A 23,201-nucleotide genomic window follows, 5' to 3' on the forward strand; every position below is an offset into this window, starting at 1 on the left:
TCCTGTTTGTCCGTTGTCGTCGACGCACCTTACATTTCCAACATTGCAAGCAATGCCAAAATAGCTGACGCCGTTTTGCACTCACTTTCATTATCATTCACAATGGAACTTCTTGAGAACTAGTGAGACAGGAAATTGCTTTTTTATGCCTCAAATCAACTTCAACCTAACCATGCACACAAAAGATCAATGATAGTTTCAACCTAGAGGTTTCACAACCTACAGCCTAGCGATTCCCTTCAAGTTTGCTTGTTGCTGTGGGATCAACCCTTACAAGCCCACTGTAATGCCTATGACCCACTGTAATGCCTGTGAAGGTTCTGTGTGCACTTTGGTAAATAAATAAATTGCCAACAGCAACAGCTAGCTCAGCATACACAGACTCTGAAAACAGGCTTAGCCATAGGGGCCCAGGATGGCCAGGACTGAGGGCCCAACCTCTCCAGCAGGCATGAGCCAGAGATGATGGTTGCAGCTGATGTTCTTCTTTATTTAATTTTATTTGTCATGTTAACAATGTCTCTATGATAACAGGAATTATTAACATGTTATTTTGTGAACTGTACTTGCAGAGTGTTAGGCGAGATGTAATATTGGACAGTTTGTGTTCTTCAATAGACAACTGGTGGATAATTGTGTATGCAACTACCTGACTCACTACCACAAGACAGCAGCCCTAACCTCTGACACCTCAGCACAAGTTTATGCTGCATTCAGTAAAACTTCGACATGGGCTGCCTCTCATGAAAAAGTGACTGTGGTCACCAATTTCCAGCTGATGTTGTGGAAGTAGTGCCTTGTTTCTGTGGTTCAACTTCCAGCACTCGATGCCTTATCATCCACAAAGCAGTGGCCTGATCGGCCGCATAAACCAAACATTGACCAACATGTTATAAAACGGCACTTCATATCGCAAGAGCTGGCGATAAAGCATCATTTAGTGTCATGTACACTTTCAACACTGCAAATCACAAAACAACTGGCTGTAGCTTTTTCTTTCTCCTTTTAGTTCACCCACCTCATTGGATACTATATTTTACCATCCATGACAACTCGTCCATAGCGAAGACTTCGCGTCATGCGAGGATGCCCTCCGAATTGCTCATGCTTATGTAGGTGGGCTTCATGAGAAAGCTCCAAAACATGCCATGATAATTAGCTCAAATACATTACCCATGTTTTTGGTGACCTCGTGTGGCGGTGAACACCAATATGTAAATGTGGCTTGTGTCAAAAGCTACTTGCGGACGATGCCAGACTGCTGTTCATCCCTGATCGTCTAAGCTAACTACAAATTTGCACTCCTCACTTCATGTGGCCAGTGCCCATTAAAGACTGAGGTGATGCATGTTGCCTGTCTGAAGCCCTTCACACGAAGGCATAAAGAGTGACTCACCAGGAGGGCTTCGTGTGGGAGAGTAGAAATATTAAAGAGTGTTGATCACAATAGAAAACAAAAGAAGTGCTGAGACAGGAGGAAGGCGACGGCGTTGTTCCCATGATTGGTAGTCTTTGTGTTTTAGTACTTGCTTACTTATTCTAAACACCTGAACCTCTCAGAAACATGTAACAATATACATAACGCTGTATAATCAGAAATTACTAATGCTTACTTTATTTGTGTACTTTGAATTTTCTACTCCCTTCTGCGATGCCCTCGAGCCGTGGAGGTAATACGAATAAAACATTTGGCATAAATATACTCTTGCAGATATTTACTGTGACTAAAGTCACCCTTAACAGCATTTAGTCTTCTTTTTTTGTACTATCTGCTTGTGATATAATTTTTATTTTATTGATCATTCTTGTCACCTCACAAGTGTGCCAAAATTAAGGTTACTGTATTTGCAAGGGACTCATAGTCTTTATCACAACAACCCAGCCTGTGTGATAAAGACTATATATATTTAGCTTGAGTGTTTTCTCTTCGGAGTTTAGTCTATTTGGTGCTACAGTGCCTGCAAACAAACTGACTGGTTGTTTTTTTTTTGTCTCCCATGGTGCAACAGAAACTTTTGTTAACATTGTCAGCCGCTAGGTTGGTGGCTGATAATCTCTGCTCATCACGAACAATACTGCTTTTCATGCACTCTTCAGCTGTCATATAGTCTTGATCATGGTCCATCAGTGAGCTCTCACTTTATGTTCGACATAATTTCGTATCTGATGCTGTATCGTCACACCGTGTTTAGTTAGAAGCCACTGTGTTCACAGCAGAGTACCATCACTTCAGTGATGCAGCTGTGTGAAAAGTCACCCACATGTTATCCCCTGTGTCTCGTATGTTGTCAAAACTAGCTTTTTTTCCCTGGCTCAGATAACAACTACCTCATTTCTCTCTGATTTTGCTTATGTTACCACGGTCACCTGCAAGTTATACAGTCGCAGTATTACGTAGAATGATCGCTTCACAAAGTTAGCAAAACTACGGGAGATGTCACGAACGGTCACAGCAATGCAAAGTTGCAAGGCAGTTTATTTTAAAACATGAAATACACAGTGGTTGAACAACATTGTACGTTTTTGGACCGGTCTCGCTGCAGGTAAAAAGCTGACTTGGTGTTCCAATGAGCACTTAATCGTTAAAAAATATCAGGTGCAATCGCTATGCATCGAACGTGTAGCCGTCGGTAGCCTCGAAACTGCTCAAAACATGAACGGCAACGGAGGGCCGTACCTGCAACAGGTAAATAAGCCGAACTGGCAAATCTTGTCATGCTTTAAACACGCGTGACGTACATGCTGCGGAGGCTACGGGAAAAAGCGAGCTGTGCTGTGGAACCCTATGCGGCATATACATAGAGGCAAACAAACGTTCGGCCTCGGCGTACGTCTCGCTCCAACGCGCAAGTCTTGAACGTCTACTAATCGTCGTGACGCGATGCGTGCGCAGCTGCCGTCTATCTACGCAGTCAGCCCGACACTGTTTACTTACGGCTTCAGTAGTTTGGAAACAACCCAAACGCAATCTGATCACCGGCGTATTCACAAAAAAATCACAGTTTTGCCGCAAGGGCGAAGCAATGAATGCGATAGCAAGAAACTAATGCTATACGAAGTGAGGCTCGCCAATGGATACTCTCAGTTTGAACAGCGCTCCTGTTGCAAAGGTGGCCGATGCAGCAAAGGAAACTAGCGAGCTTCAAGTGTCGAGCTGTGACACTTGATAGTCCGCGCTCATCTTCTGTTTGTTCGTTTAGCGGCGTCTCTTGAGCTCGAGTGACTTTCGTACGCTTCGTAACATGAGCGCGGACATCACGGTGAAAGGTTGAAACATCCCTCTTGCCCTCACCACGAGAAAACCACGCGAGCAGACAGCGGAAGGCCAAGGTTCTCCCTGCGCAAATATAAGAAGAAGCGAGCGAGCGAGCTGACGACTTTTAAATGCGCCCGTCGCGCTCCTAGCGCCATCTCGCTGGTAATGAAGAAACGCTTATCAGCGCCGGCCGTCTCTGAGTCCGTTCAGCGGTAAAGGGTGTGTATATAACGCTCGCCGTTAGCTACGTGGAGGACCTGCGTTCCGTGGCGTAGTGGTCAGCGCCACTCGCTGCGGAGCAAGAGGTCCCTGGTTCGATTCCGCGCTTCGGAAGCATTTTTCTGAATTATTTTTCTTTGGGGCTTTTATATATATATATATACATACTTACACATATACGGTGCATGACGGCGACCGCGACGGCCAAATCCAGCCGAGACTGTCCATATAATTAGGGGTGTGCGAATATCAAATTTTTCGAATACGAATCGAATACGAATATCCACCTTCGAGTATCGAATCGAATATCAAAGGAAAAATGCCTCCACAGTAACGATATTTTATTTAACATGTAGCTATTGGAAAAAAATAACATTAACAGCCTGACTGGCAACACAACATACACTGCTATCTCCAGAACACAATGTCCAGGCTAGCACAATGCACATCACAACACAAGCAAATGTCACGGCACAATGAAGGTAATGACTACATGTTATCATGAAGAAATATGAGTTGCTCCACATAATCAGGCAGCAGGCGCTCCCTTCTAACAGAGACAACCCTCCCCCCCCCCCCCCTGCCACTGAAGAGGCACGCTTGGTTGGAACAGAGAACAGAAGTGGCTGGTATAGGGAGTTACATGGGGCAAAGCTTTGCCAGACTGGGGTATCTGAAGGTGCCTACAGTCCGCCACCAATCACGTGGGTCACTGTATTTCTTCAGAAGTGGTCCCGCATAGTGAACGAGTGGTAGTGCGGCAAGTTACAGCCGCATAATATTGAAAATGTGCGCTTACATGATCGCCAACAGCGCTGCACGTCGGAGATGCACCAGCCATAAATCATACGTATTGGGGCGCTCGTCGCAGGCAGATACCGTGCCTCCGTGTACTTACGATATTTATCGCTCCTCTCGGCAATGTTTTTAGCGATACGAACGCAGCAGAAATGTGGAAGACGAGTTATTTTATACATGATAATCGAATCGCATATTCGAATTTTTCGAATATTCGAAGTTATCGAATATTCGAAACATTTCGAATACATGATTTTCGAATCGAATACGAATATTTCGAATGTAATATTCGACGAATATTCGAAACTTTCGAATATTCGCACACCCCTACCACGGCCGCTACATAGAAAAAAAACAGGTGCGGCCTGCTGCGTGGCGCCGAAACGGCGTCCGGGGCCTAGTTCTCCTTGCGCCCGCTCTGGCGCCACCACACCGGTCCAGCTGTTCACGGAGAAGCGCTTCGACAGCCGCGTTTGTACGCGCGACACTTACTCCAATCAGGCCGTAGATTACGCGTTTTATAGCTTCACATTACAGGTTGAATATTGAAGTCGTTATTAGAAATGCCAAGAGATGCGCAAGATCTAATGTGGTTTGGCAGGCCTTATCTACAGGAAAGCTACGTTCTGTGCTTGGTTCTGAGGCCGACTGTGGAACGAACGCTTCGATCTCGTCTTTTCACAGGGTGCGAGGAACTTTTGATCTGAGGGCTTTCTCCTGAGCTTTCACAATCACCTGCCCCAACTAGTGCGTCATCACTGCATTCATTCGCCGGCGTTTCCTGGGCTGCGCGTTCTTTTTTTTTTTTTTGCATGTAGTGCGGATAACCGGGAAACACAGTTGGGACCGCAGTCGGAAGCAAAATGCTAATCTTCGTGTTCTTTTTATAGTCATCCTCAGTGAAATGTAATGCACATACCAGCGACCTGTCGCTTGGCTCCCACTTACTTGCTTTCCCTGATGGCCCTTGCCGAGAAATATTCTTCAGCCACGCTTCGCGACGCTGCAGAGCGCTAGGGAATTCGTGGTACTTCATAGTAGCGTCTCTTCTCGCGTTTGAATTGCACAGCGGCACACAACAGCTTCGCGGCATCACACCGCTGGAAAAAACCGTCCGCCACAGACGCGCACACCAAATAAACGCACTCAGGCGCAAGAAACACGAGGAAAGCTACTCACACACACGATCACACAAAAAAGCACACGAACAACGCATAAATTCCGAGCCGACCACATTGTAGCACCACGGCCGCTGCATAATGGTAGCACGAACTGGCCTCTGCTTTGCGGACCGCGCTAGTGGCGTCCTCACCAAAAACTGCGGCCGCAACTGCGAACTCGACCGGGACGCGCTTGCCCATTGACGGCCACGCGACGCAGCAGGCCGCACCTGTTTTTTTTTTATGTAGCGGCCGTGCCCCTACATAAAATTGCTATCGCAATAAAAACACCACACAACAGCGGCTCTCAGTTACTCATCAACCACCAACGTCAAGCATGCCCGCAATGCCTGCCGCCTCGGCCCTCGGCCGCCTCGGCTGCTGGCAAAGCGGAAATGGCGGTCGCGGCACCGGCAGCCAATAAACGCCAGAGCAGACGACATGGGCGTCTCCCTCGGTCTCCCCTCTCTCTCCTGCGTTGCGTAGCATACGGTTGTCAAATACGCGTCCGGCGTGGGGTCGATCTGACTGGAACGCACGCGAGCTGCGTCGCCTGGTCCAGCACTTCCCATTGCACGGCCGCTACATAAATTTTTTATGTAGCGGCCGTGCCCATTGATAGATGCGTACAGACTAGTACATGGACCACAATATGCCTGGACTTGGCGGCGTGGTTCATCGTCTAGTAGATTGGATCGCTTCTACGTCCCAAGTGCGCTAGCTTCTTGTGTGTCGCGATCTGATGTGATACAATTACCATCATCCCCTGTTTATATTTCTGACCATCGACCAGTGGTGTTCGAAGGTTGCTTTCCCTTTTCCTCGTCAGTGAGACCATGGCGTCTTGACATCCGCGTACTGCATGACACGCGTTCGCGCTCCAGTTTGTCTAGAGTCTTGCGCGCCTCCCTGTTCGAATCCGGTCCCGAGTCGTGGGATGCGCTCAAGGTACAGTGGCGTCTACACTGCTCAGTCGAAGGGCGTAGAAGGGCGTGCTCTCAGACGCCGTATGTCGGAAGAACTAGCGGACACTGCCACAAAGCTACGCATTGCTCTTCGGGCGGATCGACTAACTCCATTGATGCGCTCATGGCAGCGAGAGTTACGGGGACGTTTCCAACGCCTTATTGCCGCATCGTCGTTGTCGGCGGCTGCTTGGCGTTGCAGACGTAATTCATGTGCTCACTCTGAGGTTCTGCGCTTTCCGAGAAGCTCGCTTCTCAGACAGTCGTGTCCGCTGGGAACTCGGGCCGTCAGAGCCCTTCCCGCTGCGTTGCCACCTGCGCGTGATCGATCAGTTTTCATAGCTCACTTTGAAAACATGGCTCGTACGACAATGTCAACGCATCATGGTACCGCCGAGACATTCACAATGTTTAGTGGGCTGCCTCAGGTTCCACCGGAGGTGGCTGCACAACTTTGTGCAAGTCCGTCAGCTGATGAGGTGAAAGAGGCATTGTCTTACATGAAGCGGGGTTCAGCTCCTGGGCCGGACGGGTTGCCCGTTGAGTTTTATTTAACCTTTTGGGATGACATTGGTGCCACTTTCACTTCTGTTATTTGCCGCTGCTTCGAGAACTTTGATTTCCCTGATAGCTTTCACGATGGTCGAATTGTGTTAATACCTAAACATGACACATCGTCTGTTCGCCCAGAAAAATGGAGACAAATTACGCTTCTCAACGTTGATTACAAAACTTTTGCAGCAGTTGTCACTCGCCGTTTGAGAAGCGTGACGCCTTCCTTAATCGGACATCATCAGGCGGGCTCGATTCTTGGAAGAGAAATTCATAGTCTCTCCTTTGTTACGCGTGATATAATTGCGTACACGTTGGCGAGATCAGCTCGTGGACTCTTAGTTTCACTTGATCAAGAAAAGGCATTCGAGCGCCTTGAGCACAGCTACATATTTAGCGTAATGGTGGCGTTTGGCTTCTCGCAAGACTTCGTTGAGCTTCTCAGAAACGCATACAGAAATATACACAGCACGCTGTTTCTTGATGGTTATGAAAGTACCCCATTTACTGTTACCCGCGGAGTTCGCCAAGGTTGTCCTCTATCCCCAGTACTTTTTGTACTCAGCCTGGAAGCATTCCTGCGCTCCCTACTTGAAGATCCATATATTCGAGGCCTTCCACTACCTGGTAGTGATACCGTGACGGTGACAGCTTTTGCCAAAGGCATCACGTTGTATCTAAAGAACGAGGACAGCTTATCCCATTGCCTACGGCTTTTTGCTGAGTATGGGTCTATTTCAGGTGCTGCATTAAATTTTTCGAAATGTCGATATTTCTTCATTGGTTCTCCAGATATCTGCCTAAGTCCCTTTTTCGGTCTTCAAAAAAGCGACTCTATTCGCATTCTGGGGCTTGATTATGGCTACTACGGCATATCAGCCTCCGTGTGGGTTTCAGTTCTCGAGAATGTAAAACGACAAGTCCGGGAAGCGCAAGAATACGATTTACCACTGTTGGAAAGAAGGTACTTAGCACAGACTGTATTTTGCGGCCGTGCATGGTACATTTCTCATGTCGTACAGCCTCCATTGCGAATAACTCAGTCGTCGCAATCCCTTCTTGGCTCGTTTTTCTGGTCAGGTGGACCTGAGCTGGTTTGCCGAGCTGCGCTTGGGCAACCACCTAACAGGGGTGGATTCGCGTTCCCGTCCGTGTCTGTTCGCTGCCGGCTGCTTGCTCTGCGATTCTTGCTTCGTTTGTTACACGGTGATCAGTGTCCCGCGCGTGATCTTGCCTGCTATTTCTTAGGCACTAAGCAACGTTATTTGTTACCGGGAGCACGGCTTAACTCTGCGCCGCAAGCACTTAACATGCCTGCATTTTACTACATGGCAGTGGCATTTTATCGCCACGCTCAGCAGGTTTGCCCTGATGTAAACATACTAGAAAACCGTGTTGTAGACACAACGGTGGCGCTGCTGCTCCCTATGGTTCCTCCAGCTCGTCTAGCGCGTTCCAGCCGTGTCTCGTGGAGCGCGATAACGGCAGCCTTTCTGCCTGGCCATCTCCGCGACTTCATGTGGCGGCTGGGATGGAGAGTACTCCCAAGACGAGACAGACTGGAGAGGTGGGGCATGGTGCCATCTTCCACTTGTCCGAACTGTCCGCTACAAGAGTCTAACCAGCATGTGCTGCAGCAATGTGTAATTGCAAGGGTATTTTGGAGAGCCGTTAACACTGGTTTCCGCGGCCTAGGAGTTAATCGTTTTGTCATATCTGGTCGTTGCTCGCGTAGTCGCTTTGCACGCCTTCTAATTGCTGCGGCGGCTTTTTCTTTGTGGCGTAACAGGTGCGAGGCTGTTGCAGCAGGTCACCGTCATCGTGCTCTGTTTCCAATTCTGGAACGGTTGTACTCGGAACTGCTGTCCTTTTTGTCGGAGGAATTGTTCTTCCTTGGGGAAGAGGAATTTCTACGGCAGTGGTCGTGCCGCTTCCTGTCGGTAGTTAATGGACGTGTGCGGCTAGTTTTTTCATCTGACCTGGTTCTTGTAGCCAGGTTATCACACAGTGAGTATTAATGCATAAAATCTGTTGGTATTTATTATTTCTGTGTGTGCATGTCCCCGTAGCCATGTAGGTTCTTGTATATACACATTTCATGCTAAAACTGTAAATTATGTAAATTACACGTACCATAAGATCTGCTGTACATAATGCTGTACATATTTGCTGGCATGCTCAGCAAGTCATGTGTGCTGTGTATATACATCGTCATGTACATTGTATATATTGTGATAAGTGTGCGCATGCTAGTTCTTAGTAGCATGCATTAGGGACACCCTGTGGACTTCGTCGACATTTCTGTTAAAACGTTTTATGTGTTTCGTCATTTGTGTATGTTAATGTTCTTGTTGTACGGACACTGTTTGTATATGTTCGTAACGTCCTACGATGAAATAAACTTTTTCTAAACACAATTCTGGTGGCGTCTCTGTTTTAGATCGTGACCCTCCCCTTTTGTGGACAAACGCGGCCGGCGTCTCAGCGGCGTTTCGTCGGCGTCTCTTCTAAGTCAACGAGCCTGCCGGCTGGCAGGGCCTGAGGTCTGTCCCATCGTCGTCGGCCCTTCCGGGGACCTGCGGGGATGGCGTCGAGGCCTCTGCCACCGACTCCACCGAAGGAGCACTGCTTCACGTTCAATGTGCCCGAAGACACTGTGTCAATCGACGAGATCATCGACAGTATTGAGGAAACCGTCGGCGATGAAGGGGTGCTGTTCTTGCAGCACTTCGGAACGTCAAAGTTCCTGATAGCGACCAGAACAGCAGACCAAGCTACAAGTCTCCTAGTCAACGAAGGTTTCTGCATCAGGAAAGAGAAAGTGTCCGTCGACGCTGTTGGACCCCCGATCGTTCATGTCAACGTCTACAGGCTGCCGCCGTACGTCTTCAACGACTCACTCGTCGCGGCTCTTCAGCCTTATGGCAAGGTGCATGACCTGCAATGCACAACAGTGCAGAAGCGCCAAACGACCTACTCAGGAACGCGAGTCGTCAAAACGGAGATGACAAGCCCAGCCCCCAACTTTGTTACTGTACTCGGGCATCGCGCCATGCTCGAATACCGAGGCATGCGTCGAGTGTGCGCTCGATGCAGTGGCGAGGGTCACATGGCCGCCACGTGTACCAAGCCTTTCTGCCAGAGGTGCAGTGCATTTGGCCACGGCACGGAGACGTGCACCGTTGCCTGCAGGAAGTGCGGCGGGGATCACTCTGCGAAAGAATGCTTCCGAAGAAAATCTCATGCTGCAGTCACGCAGAGCACAGTGGCCTCTCAGGAAGATTTTCCTTCACTAAGCGAAGCTTTGGCCGTGCGCACACGTACTCCCTATGCGACAGCCAGGCTTCAAGTACTAAGCCCACGAAGAGAGTTGTGCGACGCAGACCTCCTGGCAGCATGGACAGTGACTCCGCATGCGAGCAACGCTCCCACAACGCGAAGCCCAAAACCTCGAGCTCCGAGTCTGAAGTGATCGCATTCGAAAGCTCAAGCAACGCGGAGAGCGTCGCGACAACCAGTACCGCAGTGGAAGCATCCAGCGACCATCCGTCGTCGCAGTTGGACTGGGATTCCACGTATGCGTCTACAAATGACAAACCAGCGTCTCCAGAGACTACCGCGGAGGACGGAGCGTCACCGCCTTGTTCAGGGAAAGAAGCCGCGCAAGCGTCGCACGCCGCGACAGAGGCAACCACAGGAAAGAGAAGCGGCAGCCGGGTTACACGTGAAGAAGGCCAAGCACAGCGTTCTTCTACAAGAAACGGATCCAGGAGCAGATCTGCGCAACGCAAACAAGACAGTAGCCTTATTTCGGACAGTGAGGAGGACCCATACATTCGGGGTTCCCTTTCGCTGCCTGATGGGGCGTCCAAGGAACACCGCAGCAGCCAGCGGCGTCCAAAGCCATGTAGTTCAAGTAACAACAGTGACGAAAACTGCAATGTGACTTTAAAAAAACCACGCGTCCCCTCGCAAACGGATGGGGCCCCGCCGATGATGATGATGATGATAAGAACTTTATTGATCCGCCAGAAAAGGAGGCCCCCTACTCCCCGTCCCCGGCACACAGGCCTAGGCGACGGGGGCTGGCACCTCCGCGATTAGAAGCAGGCGAAGAGGTCTCGACTCCCCGCGGTTCCTTCCGCCAGGCGGATGGCTTGTTGCTGTGAACCGAAAGTTAGTGATGACGAAATGTATTAGATTCTTTTTTTTTCTTTTTTTCTCTTTTTTTCCACCCCACACTCACCCCTCTTTCTACTTTTTAGTCTCACTTTTCTGCTTTGCTAACAATGGAGACATTTGTTTTCATGACATTTAATAGGCAGTTTTAGAGTAGCGTACGCCAAGCTTTGCGTACGCTATTCCTTGCGGTCGCGGCCACTGCGCATGCGCCATAACGGTAACCGCGGTTACCGTTTGCGTTCCGCCATGTTCCACCCGCAAAAAATCCGAAATAGCGTGCGGCCCGCAAACATGGAGGAAGGATTTCCTCCATGCCCGCAAACATAGAGTTTCCTAAAATTAACTAGAGGGGACTCTGGCGCTGCGATCGTTCAGCTACCATGGGAATGATGGGTAGTACACAAATTTGCCTAGTCTTCGTGCTTGCGGCTTCAAACGTACTTGTGGCTTTGTTTATTGCCGTGTTTTGGCGTTCGTTTCGGATAAAAGAATAGACCGCTGTGAACTTCGTGACCAGGTTTGATTTGGTTAGCCTAAAAAAGTTAAAGTGGTGAAGTGGAACTACTGACTTTTGGTGAATTTAGTTTTGCGACAAAGCGGATGCAGCCGACGCGGAGCCAAACGGAGCCGAAAGAACGAAGTTTAGACAAATTTGTGTACTACCCATCATTCCCATGCTGGCTGAAGCGTCATGCGTTGCAGCTCCCATAGACACTAGCGCCAGAGTTCCCTCTAGTAAGTATTGTAGGAAACTCTATGCCCGCAAAGCCCCTTTGCGGCCGGGATCTCGCAGGATCTCGAGGAGATCCCGCGTTGCGTGAAATCACGAGATGGCTTTAGCCACAACTACAGCCAAGACGAGCCGCGCGGGAAGCCAGCTTTTCCCCGCTATATTTGAATCGGGGAAACTGCAGCGATGGAGCCGCCGGCAAAGCGTTTTCGCTTTACGATCGAGGTCGACATTTACATGCTGCGCGAGGTCCGCGAGCAGGACCCCTACCACAATCATACTCTGTGGCTCACTGTCGCGGAAAATTTGTCTCTGGCCCTCGGCAGGACAATCAGCGCGCGGGCGATACGTGAGCGCTGCGACCTGCTGCTCGCGCAGTTTGCACAAGAAGACCGGGCCAACTTGAGAAAGTAAGTGTGCTATTAGATTAAACAGTATGTAGCACTGTGCTCGACGGTGCAGTGCTTATGCGGTTCAGAGCTGAACGTGCAGTTTGCGCAGGTCGGGCACAGAGCAGCAGTACGGGGAGAAGGAACAACTTCTCCAGGAAATTTTTGATGTGGCGAGAAGCCAAGGATACCGCATCCGCCCTGGCGCGGCAAGAAAGGCGGCAAGCACCAGCGCCTCATCGTCGCAGGCGCCGTCAGGCGTTGACAGAGCGGAGCGCAGAGTCGCGTCGGCGGTGCGTGACTCTGCTTCCGCAACTCTACATGCCGAACCTGCGAGCGGGGATGACAGCACGGGTTTCGGCGACCAGGTCCCCCCCAACCTGTGTAAGTTTGTCAATTAGTGATTGAATGAATAATTGTCGTTGTGGATTCAACCTAGTTCCCGCAACATAGTGGCGCTTGAGGGGCGTGGCTTTGTGGTGTCGTCTGCTACGTAGTGAAGGCACGACAAACCTCAGTTAAATTAATGCAAGCAGTCCTATAAAACGGGTGCTCTTGTTTGAAGTGAAACCTTTTTAGAGGCTTTTTCAAATTACTGCAAAGGCTTGCAGCATTCGTTAACACTAAGGCAAGCCTACAGATGTCACTGTATGTGCACAGGCCTGCCTTGGTATGTGGCCATGGATGGTGCATTGTCGTAGCGTGCACGAGGGGGCATGCTTGCTCTCACTTTACCCACTTTACATGCTTTGCATCCCTACTCAGTAACAAGGAGGCACAACAAACATAGCAGACAGTTTTCAAGAGCAGTGCGCGACGATTTTAAGCGCGATGGTAAATTAGACAAGTGGCGTGTTGCAGTAGCAGGTGGTAAATTGGGAAATGGATTTTTCTAATAGTACAATCAAGATGTCATGCCATATCGAACCTCTTCAAAGTTATGATGTTCATGAAGTAAAGAAGAAAATGTAATATTCATGTGAATTGTTTACTAGAAAATGAAACACCTTACTGGAAACCATGATTCCCCTGCTAACAGGTATTAATAGCTCACAAACAAAAAGAGAATGTGTTGCCTAACGAAGCGTTGCAATCTTAAAAAAAATAATTGAATATAGCGCTTCCGTGGCTCATTCACAACAGGTGCCATGTGCACACAGCAATTCTTGAATCAGTGTGCACATTGTCTTTGCAAGAAAAGAGGTGTAGCAAGCATCTGCTGTTGCCTGTACATGTTTGGATTACCGTCATTGGTCGCACAATTGTGTATATTTGACGGCTTTTTAAAACTGCTTTAACACAGCTCCGTAAGGAAAGCGTGACTCTACAACGTTTGAACCTCTCATGACTGCGTCTCATGAAACATTTGCGACATACTGAGATGGTAACTGTGTCAAGTACAATATCGTGGACTGTTGCCATTTCATTCAGGGTCGACAGCTGTGTTCGACAACGTGGAAGTCGTCACCACGGCACCAGAGGAGCCCTACGAGGTGGTCGGCGACTTCTCACAGTCATCTGCTGCTCCACAGGAGGAGACTGCACCAAGCACTGCGCCAGTAGCAGCAGGAGGGGCGGGGCAAGCGGTAGGCGCTAGTGCTGCTGCAGGTGCAGCAAGGGCACGACGAGGTAGGTTGGACAGAACAACTGCGGCAGCAACAAATTCAAGTGACTATGTTGTAATATTGCAGGCTGAAAAGACAGCCGAACTACGAAAAAGGAAAGAAAATGTTAAGTACTTCGGTTACAGTAGCACGCAATAAGAAAAAATACTGCAATCAGATACAACCTTTAAAAGTCTGCCGCACTTTCTCCTCAAAGGGGAACGAACACAAGCCTGTTCAAATGGCCACTCCCTCTACAGTAATGTCGTAGGTCAGGCAGCTGGTGAACCCATTTTCACAGAGCATTGTCAAGTGCATGCATGAGCAGGATGGTTTGTTTAGTTACAGAAACAACCGGCTACCACGCTTCAGTAATCCTGGCTGGACCTTTGCAGACCTTTTAGGTTGTATCCGACTATTACTGGAAGAACACATTGTGAGGCGTGCATGTGGACAAAGTGTGGCATATGAATACCATTTCCTGCCACACACAAATAAGTAACAGTTGTTGTGGAACATGCACTTTGTTGTTTATTTGCATGTAGCAACAGATAAATATACCCTTTAAACAACACTTAAAACTAACATGAATAAACACCATTTAAAACTGCCAGAAGGGTACACCACACCACATTATAAATGGCACGTATATTACAGAGCAAACACAAAGCTCACTGAGAGCACATCTCTGCAAATAAGGCTCCCAGTAATACCATGCAACATATGCATAGGTCGGCAAACTCGCTCGTGAGTCTACTCACTCAGATCGGGCCTCGAGTTCAAATGAGTGCAGTCGAAGAAAATTTAGATGAGTCCGAGCTTGAGTGACCCCTAAGTGCAAAATATATTTCACGAGTGAATGAGCTCATCTTTTATTCGTGACGTATGGTCCGCTCCACTAATCTTCACCAATTACTATCTGCCCTCTATTGGCTTACGTTTATACTCAAATTGATTTACACATATCTCAGCGGAGTAGCATTCGTGCGCCACCTCAGTATTCATTAACCAGAGGCATGAGTCAGGGGGGGGGGGAGGCGTCTTGACCTCCCTTCCCAAATTCTTTCTTGGGAAGTTCTTGATTGAAAACATCTCATGTGCGTAGCGTATTTTATAAAAATGTCCCAAGCTGAAAGCACTGATAACTCGTAATTGAAGGTACAAGATAAAAAGGTTAATGAGAACTAACAGACAATAATGCCTGTTAGTTCTCATTAATATTGTGTCTAACAAAGAAAAACGAGCCCTTAAGAGTCCCCTCCTTTCCTTCAAGATGAAAAGGTCTACTGCAGAGCTCCAATTATGTGCGATACTGGTGTTAAAGATCATCGACACCATGATGCAAGAAACTCATTTCACGCTCACAGACTCACGAGTCTACTCACGGACACTCAATCAAGAAATACATTTTCTTCTGATAGTCCACTTGGGCTCAAACTGACGCCTCGAGCTGGGCCTGAGTGAGTCGGTTCATTAGTCCGTGAGCGTGAAGTGACGTTTTTGGATCACGGTGTCAAGTGTCTCTAAAGGAGTGGCGACACAAAATTTTGAAGGCGACATAACCTGTGGGACATATTTGTGGGGACCCACGCATCAGCTACGAAATATCAATGGATAATACTGCCCAGAACATATCTCAAATTAATTTCAACGTGAGTGTCGCGTCACTGCACGCGATACCCGCCTTTGCTTTCGGTGTGAAAAACCAACCGCCACCTTCGTAGCCACATATGTTTACACACCAACCTCTCTGGGTCCCGCCTCACTCCGTGCTATCCGAAACCGAAAGTGCAAGTGGGCACTGCCAAACCGTCTCCAATGAATTAATCATTTATTGCTTACACAAATAACCTTTCAATTTTTTATGGGTGGGTCGTTAACTACTTATTTCAAGAGAAAGAAAAAACAAGACAATATTTTGTGTCAGCTCCTTAAACGGCAATACCACATATAATCGACGCTCTATGATGGGCCTTTTCATCATGTACCTTGAAACAGTACGAGCTATCAGTGACTGCAATTCAGTAAGGATGTCCTTATCAAATATGTGACTCGAACGAGCTATATCTCTGAAGAATGTCCCATGAAAGGGTTTCTGGGGGGGAAGGGGGTCATGGCATCCCCCCCTCATAACTCACGCCTCTGATCAAAAACATGGAGGTGACGTGTGAATGCTAGTGCATTGAGGCATGTGTGAATAAATTTGAGCATAGACGTAGGCTATTAAAGGCTGATAGTAATGCTGACAGGCGAGTATATAGGACCATAGGTTCACAATAGCACTTGGAGCTCACTTATACTCATTAGCATTTTCCTCAAATGGACTCAATCGGACACAGACTAAAGGTTTTCTCAAACTGGACTCAGTGGGACTGACACTCACCACAATATTACTCACCCAGACGCACTCAGACTCACGGCTCAGTCTGAGTATAAGTGAGTCACTCACGAGAGAGTTCGCCTACATATGGTGTGAGCGAGTCCGGTTCAGGAAAAGGTTAGCGAGTCAGAGTCCGAATGAGTCAGAATGAGGAAACTTGCACTGAGTCTGAGTCCGAGCGAGCCCTGAGAGCACACTTTTTCAGCTGAATGAGCTCTAACAGTTCTGACAACCTACGGACATATGAAACTTCAAGGCTGAGGGACCCTATGTTAAAAGGTACAGTGACACTGCCACATAAATAAAGTCAAAGGCACTATGTGTACAGACCATCACAAGTTCACAAAGGTGCAGCAGTACGAAATATACATCACACACAGCCATCAAAACAAGAGGACCTACTGCAGTGTTTCTCTTTGACGCAAGGCAAAACAGAGCTGCATATGTCTACGGGATGAAATGTGTGCACTAAAATGCAACCTCTAACTCAAAATGACGAGGACAAAATCATAATAGACAAAAAATCAAATTGCACATAGTGCTAAGTGTACATCGCATGTGCAATTTTTGTGATTACTCATTGATGACCAAGCAAATGCAAAAGGAACAGACGTGGCCACTCGGCCACGTCTGTTGCGAGGTTGAAGAAACGTTACACAAATGCGATGTTTAAGAAATATCAGCGTTGTTGCGAGTTTAAACAAATGTAGCAAGGCTACCAGTGCCAGTGGTAGAATTACTCGTCCTTTTAGCCCGCATCACTGACAGGGCACGAGGTACATGGAGTAGCCTCGGCTTGTCTGCCATGTGCAACGGTGTAGTTTTTCTCATTTCGGAACCACAACAGGTCGCAGTTTCTGAACCAGTGGACTCGCAATGCAAGTTTCATGTTAGCGTACGCCGCTGTCTAGTGGTGGCGAAAAAATTACATTGTCACATGGTGTACTACGCATAAACTGTGAATTTTCAGCGCAATCCAATTAGTTCCTTTTTTTCCTTTTTTGCACTGTCTTTATACATGTCGTGTATGCAATGATGACAGGAAGGAGGCGGCGTACGGCTGACCGCCACCTGGAATTTTTCGAAAGGCGCCTCGCCTTAGAAGCAGAAACTCGAGAAAGAGCTGCAGCTCAAGAGGACAGGCGGCTACAACTTGAAGAAAGGCGCCTGGACCTGCAAGAGTGGGAGCTGCAGCAACGAGTGCGTAAGTTTGATGATGCTCACGAGGAGCGGCCCCAGGAGAGGGCCATGATCTTTCAACAAAATCGGTTGCTGGCTGATGTGCTGCAGACGCTTGCTAACAAGCTGCATCAATAAACATTTTTAATTTCTCTTTTTCATTCGTTCTCTTTGTTCCATGTCATGGCTTGGTTCCATGTCATTCCTCTGAGAGATCACGAATGTACAGGCCAGGGTGCTGGACGAACGTTTCATTTTAAATGGTTTGCAACACTGCATGTCTAACTGCGCTGCAATTAAACCCCTAAATAACAAAATTCTCACAGCAACCAAGCAAACTGGCGTCTCTGTTGAACGTCCATAGAGTTCAATGCATTTGCCTCCTATCGACAGTGCAGAGATTTTCAGATATCGCTCCCACAATAACATATATGTCAGGTAGTGATCACCAATATTTTTTTTCCACCTCATTAGGTAGTCGTGAACACATATTTTCGCCCACAAGTATTGCTGTGACCACTGTCATTTGCAGTCGGCTACACGATAGCAACAAGCCTTCTTTTTTTTCCACTGAGAACACTTCCTTGCGAACACCTCTTTTGGCAACCACATCGGCACATGAAACTTCAAGTGACGACACGCACAGGAGAGTCTGCATGCTGATAGACATTCAGCAGACTGTCTAAATGCTTGCTCGTGGGTCTCTCCTTATGCACGTGAAGATCTCCCACGTTTTGCTTACTAGCAGCGGTCTGTTTAAGAGATACTGCCTCCTATTAAAAAGCATGCGTTTCTGATGCTTGGGTAGAGGTTTGGGATCGTCTCTGAATTTGCGAAAGGCAGAAGAACAGGCGGCTATTGTAGCAGAGTTCAGCATTCCACAATTGTTCTGCGCTTTTGCCAATCTTCGCGACAAATTGCCGCGAAAAGGAAACTTGCCTACCCACGGATTTTGTTGTTGAAGAGTTCGACTGTATTTTGCTGCAATCCTATTTCTCAGTAAACAACAATGCCCATTCAAGTGCAACTTGCACAAACTGCTGCAAAGTTCACCATTTCACTTGGCATCATAACAATGCAAGTGTTTGACGAAAGCAATGTTTGGTGCAACACGATACATACCAACAACTTTTAACAATGTTTGGTGCAACACGATACATACCAACTTTTACATAATGGCGTGCATGCCCCCACAGCACTTTTCACCAATGCCTTTCTCATTGTGTTTGACCTAACAAAAAAGCACCAACACACCCCATGTGCGCACTTGACCTCCGTCGTTGACTGGTGGGCGTTATGTCTGGAAGCTCATTTGTTGCACCATCAAGTGGCAGCAATATGTAGAGAAGTGCGCTGTTCTTTCCTTTTCTGATCTCTATGCAGGTCGTAACGTACTCATGCTGGTCATGCGTCTCCTGAATACTGGCCATTCAACAGGCTATTGCATGATTTGGAAAAATTCTTTCCGCTGCGCATGCCAGTTGAACTGCACAAAGCTCTTCGATATGCCGATCTCAATACCATGCCTATTAAGCCATGCGACGTTCCATCACGTGAGGAGCTTAACTAATTGAACCGCTGTGAGTATTTCTTGTTTCCGTGTGTGCAGTACTGCAGCATGTACACCTCACACACGAACATGTGCAACAAAATGTTCTACTGTGCTGCTCCAGCGTAGTTCCATGAGCAATTTTTCAGCTGTGAACGTGCTCCGTTTTCTGACAGCTTTTTCCCTGCTTTAGGCAATGCTCCCAGCTCTAAACGAGTCAGTCACCACTCTTGACATGCTCCCACTTCCTACGCACACCTGTTAACACGTAATGATGTGCCACTTTGAAGGTGATAAAAAAGCACTACACGGCACATAGCCCACGCGAACTGTCAAAATGTACGCGTACACAACAGTGATGCAAACGTGCACGACACAATGCAAAACACAAGGAAGCATCGCTTACAAACTGCCACGCAATGGGAGACAAAAGAAAAAAATTCGGCAGATCCCACGTACCGTGGGAGTCGATGTTATGCGAAGATGCGGCGGGTAGGTGACTGTGGCGTAACTTTTTTTACTGAGTGACACGTTACAATATGACGCTAAAGATATGTTTAAATTTTATACGCGCACATATATATGTTGAAGAGCCGCATATGTGTCCCGAGAACGCACGCACGTTTCACGAACTCGTGTGCATGTGTGGAAGAAGTTCTTGACAGTTCTTGAACAAGGGCATCATCACCGTCGTCAGTGAGCACCAGCAGCTGGTCATGACTTGTTATAGGATCCGGTCGTGATCGTGGTGACGAGGGGTCCATGCGTAGTGAAGTATGTGGTATAGTAGAGCTGTTGGAGTTCTAGGATGCCTCGGTTCCTACACCTACACCCGTTCATTACGTCACATTTTAGCATAAAAAAGCGACACACGGCTCTTGCCTGCTTAGTGTGAACAAGGAACCCGTATGGGTCCCGAAACGTCTCTGTTTTTCATCTTGACTTGGTCAGTGACCGCATCTACATCCTCATGCCTCGGTCATTTCGTCGGCAAATCGACTGTCGACAGAGCCGGCGACAAGTAGGAACCTGAAGCCACCCATCGCGTTGGTGAGGTATAGGCCGTCGAGGCTGGTAGGCCTGGATAGTGCTACGTGGACCAACATCAGTGGATGGTGTTTGTCGTATTCGTAGACTACCTGGGCGTATGTGGCCTACGTAGCCTAGTCTACAAAGCGGCTGTCACTCAATCTGGCATCATCCTCGGTCAGCATGAGGCCATCGCCCAGCCTCGTAAGAAATGAAGTGGACACTGCGTCGTTCTTGCGGACTAAGTGCAATTTACGGTGCGGTGATGTGGATATCATGTAACTTTCGTTAATGTATTCCTCCAGGGTCGAGCAATGCTTCAATATAGCTTGCTGAATCATATGAATACAAACGTAATGTTTATTAGACTGCTATAAAAGCGGAGCCAACACTGGAACTACAGACGTTAATCTGATATGATGCTTGTATCGTAGGAGTACACATCGTAGGAGCATCATGTAGTGTTTATTGCTTTCTTGTAAAATTAGATAGCAAGCACCACAACCACAATTGACGTTGCACCGCTATTACGCCTGCGTAGGCTGTTTTTCCAAACCAGTTTAGAGACCTGGCATGGCTCGGTGGTAGAATACCTGATTGCCACGCAGAATGCTTGGGTTCAATTCCTGCAGGGATCCTAATTTTCATTCATTCCATTCGTTGAGTCAACGCTGCCATTGTTGGTTTTCCTTAACGCTCTAGCATTTAAGTTACCAATGTCCGTTCTCGCCGTTCCTGGGTACATATAAACTGTCAATCACCTTTGGCGCATACCCGTACACCGCGGCCCGTGGTAAACGGGTATGTGCCACGCGTGTCTAGTGGAAAGGGTTTGACGACGTACGCGACAGGATTTTAACGTTATGCATGTCATGACCCGGCAATCATATTAGTCATATCCTCTTACCCTCTCATGCAAATTCTGGTCTTCACCAAGTTAAGGAGGCGATCGTGAGAGCACCGAGACGTAGGCGGCTAGATAGATAGATAGATAGATAGATACGTAGATAGAAACGCTCAAAGTGCCAGAGGTTCGCTAAGAAATGCTTCGCATTTAACAACATTTGTACGTAAATTCACAAGAATGCAGAGGACTACACAAGAACACTGAAACTTTGACTAGAAATGGCATCTGCTTTGATGCATCGCATGGGAGTGCAATTACCGAACACGGCACATAGCCCACGCTAACAGTCAAGATGTACGCGTACACAACAGTGATGCAAACGTGCACCACACAATGCAAAACACAAGGAAGCATCGCTTACGAACTGCCACGCAATGGGAGAATAAAGAAAACATTCGTACGTAACATTCACGAGAATACAGAGGATTACACAAGAACACTGAAACTTTGACTAGAAATGGTATCTGCTTTGATGCATCGCATGGGAGTGCAATTACCGAACACGGCACATACCCCACGCGAACTGACGCGTACACAACTGTGATGGAAACGTAATGAAAAAGAAAAACAATTCTAAAAAAAAATAATTGACCTCACTGAGCAGAACATTGCATGAAACACCGCAATAAAATGATTAAGATCAATCACAGAACAAGTCCACAGTGAAGCGACACATGGCCAACCAAGAGCAGATTAGTTCAAGCATGGCACCAAGTAATCCCCCAAAAGTGGTGCCCGAAGGCCAAAATACATGCCGGTTTGGCTGCCGTGCAAACAAGTGTGGCAGTTCGTAAGCAATGTAGCCACTCGGTACATCTGACCGACATTCTGAAGAAGAATCTTTTGATTCTTCTTAAAATCCACAAAAGCAAACTCAGCGATGGCCTTCCCAAACACCCACTCAACGGCCTGCCGAACGGTGCTCATGCCCTAGTTGAACAGCTGTTGCTGCGCGGCGAGGGTAGCACCTCCATAAGGTCGCATCAGCAGTGGCCGTAGTGGGTATGCTGGGTCACCATAAATGCAGTAGAGGCACCCGTGCGTAAGGCGCTGCAGCTTCCTATAGAGACCGCTTTCTCCCAGGATGCCTGTACACAAAAAAACACAAAACCTTTGAGTCTGAGCTTTGCACATTAAGAGGTTGCAGATGCAGGTCAATACCACACGTTGTGACCATGGCACAAACTTTGCTTGCAAATTCAACGTTCTCTACCTCAAATTTCATCACGCGCGTAATATTTTGTCAGTCCTTCAAGCCTTCCAAACAAAATCATGGTCAGTGACAGGGTGACAGCAGCGCTCCGTAACAGGCAAGGCCTTGAAATTTTACATTTTCAGGGTAACAGAACTAACTCAATCTTTGTGAGGCCCTCCAGAAATTACTTCTTTACTTTGGCAATACATTATTGTATCCATCATAGGGCCATTCGGTACACAAGAGACTACCAACGCTGCTCTTGTGCTTGTAAATCTTACTGGCAAAGTTTCAGTGCAAGGAAAGCAAGAGACCTCCACTAACCGGCATCGTGTCTGCTGCCAGGGTACGGGCCATCAAGCTCGCACACAATCCCGTTGGCGCCCATGACGGCCTGGTACTTGAGCGCGTGCACTCTCTTGTGGCCTGAAAAGTAGGCCCTCTGGTCGATAGACGGGCGGCAGATTGGTGTTGCTGTGCCGTCGACGAAGCCCCAGCAGTTGGTCAATGGGGCGCCGCGGTTGTGGACAGCCTGCATTGGTGAAATGAAACAATAACATTACATTTAGAGTTACCCTATTACGAAGTCATCACGGTTCGAAGTAATTTAGTGCACGAATTTAAACAAAAGGGCTTGTCGCACACTCATTATACGAAGTTAACTATCGCCCTTTCATGGTACTTATAATAAGGTAATGCAATTGTTCACGCTCACCTGAGAGAACACGTTGAGGTCGTCAAGGGTCAGCAAGGTGTGCCTCGTAAGATCGTCGAGCAGGTGCCCGAACACGCGATCGATGTGTGCCATAACTTGACTCACGATGCTCGACATGGCCGACGAAGCACGACCGAACAGGGGTTCGATGTCGCACCACCGGTTCGGATACGACAGTCGGCATAAAATCATTGAAGGTGCCTCTTCAACAGACACGGCGACACCTTGCGTGCTTCGCACAACATAAGGGATGCGCAGACCTTCCGTAAGTGGCTTAAGATGGTCCTGCGCGAAACGGAACCACCTTCGGAACGTCTGCGGGTCCAAGGCGCTCGCGTTGATGAGACCGCTAGTGGACTTGTAGGTGCGCGGTCTAGGTTCCCAAGGCACTA

General features: G+C 47.9%; 1 pseudogene; it reads right to left on the reverse strand.

Moving 5' to 3' along the window:
* Positions 1-21,592: 21,592 nt before the first annotated feature.
* LOC125756454 (uncharacterized) lies at positions 21,593-22,482 on the reverse strand (annotated as a pseudogene).
* Between the last annotated feature and the right edge of the window lie 719 nt (positions 22,483-23,201).

The sequence above is a fragment of the Rhipicephalus sanguineus genome, chromosome 11 (genome assembly GCF_013339695.2).
Source record: "Rhipicephalus sanguineus isolate Rsan-2018 chromosome 11, BIME_Rsan_1.4, whole genome shotgun sequence".
Lineage (NCBI taxonomy): Eukaryota > Metazoa > Arthropoda > Arachnida > Ixodida > Ixodidae > Rhipicephalus > Rhipicephalus sanguineus.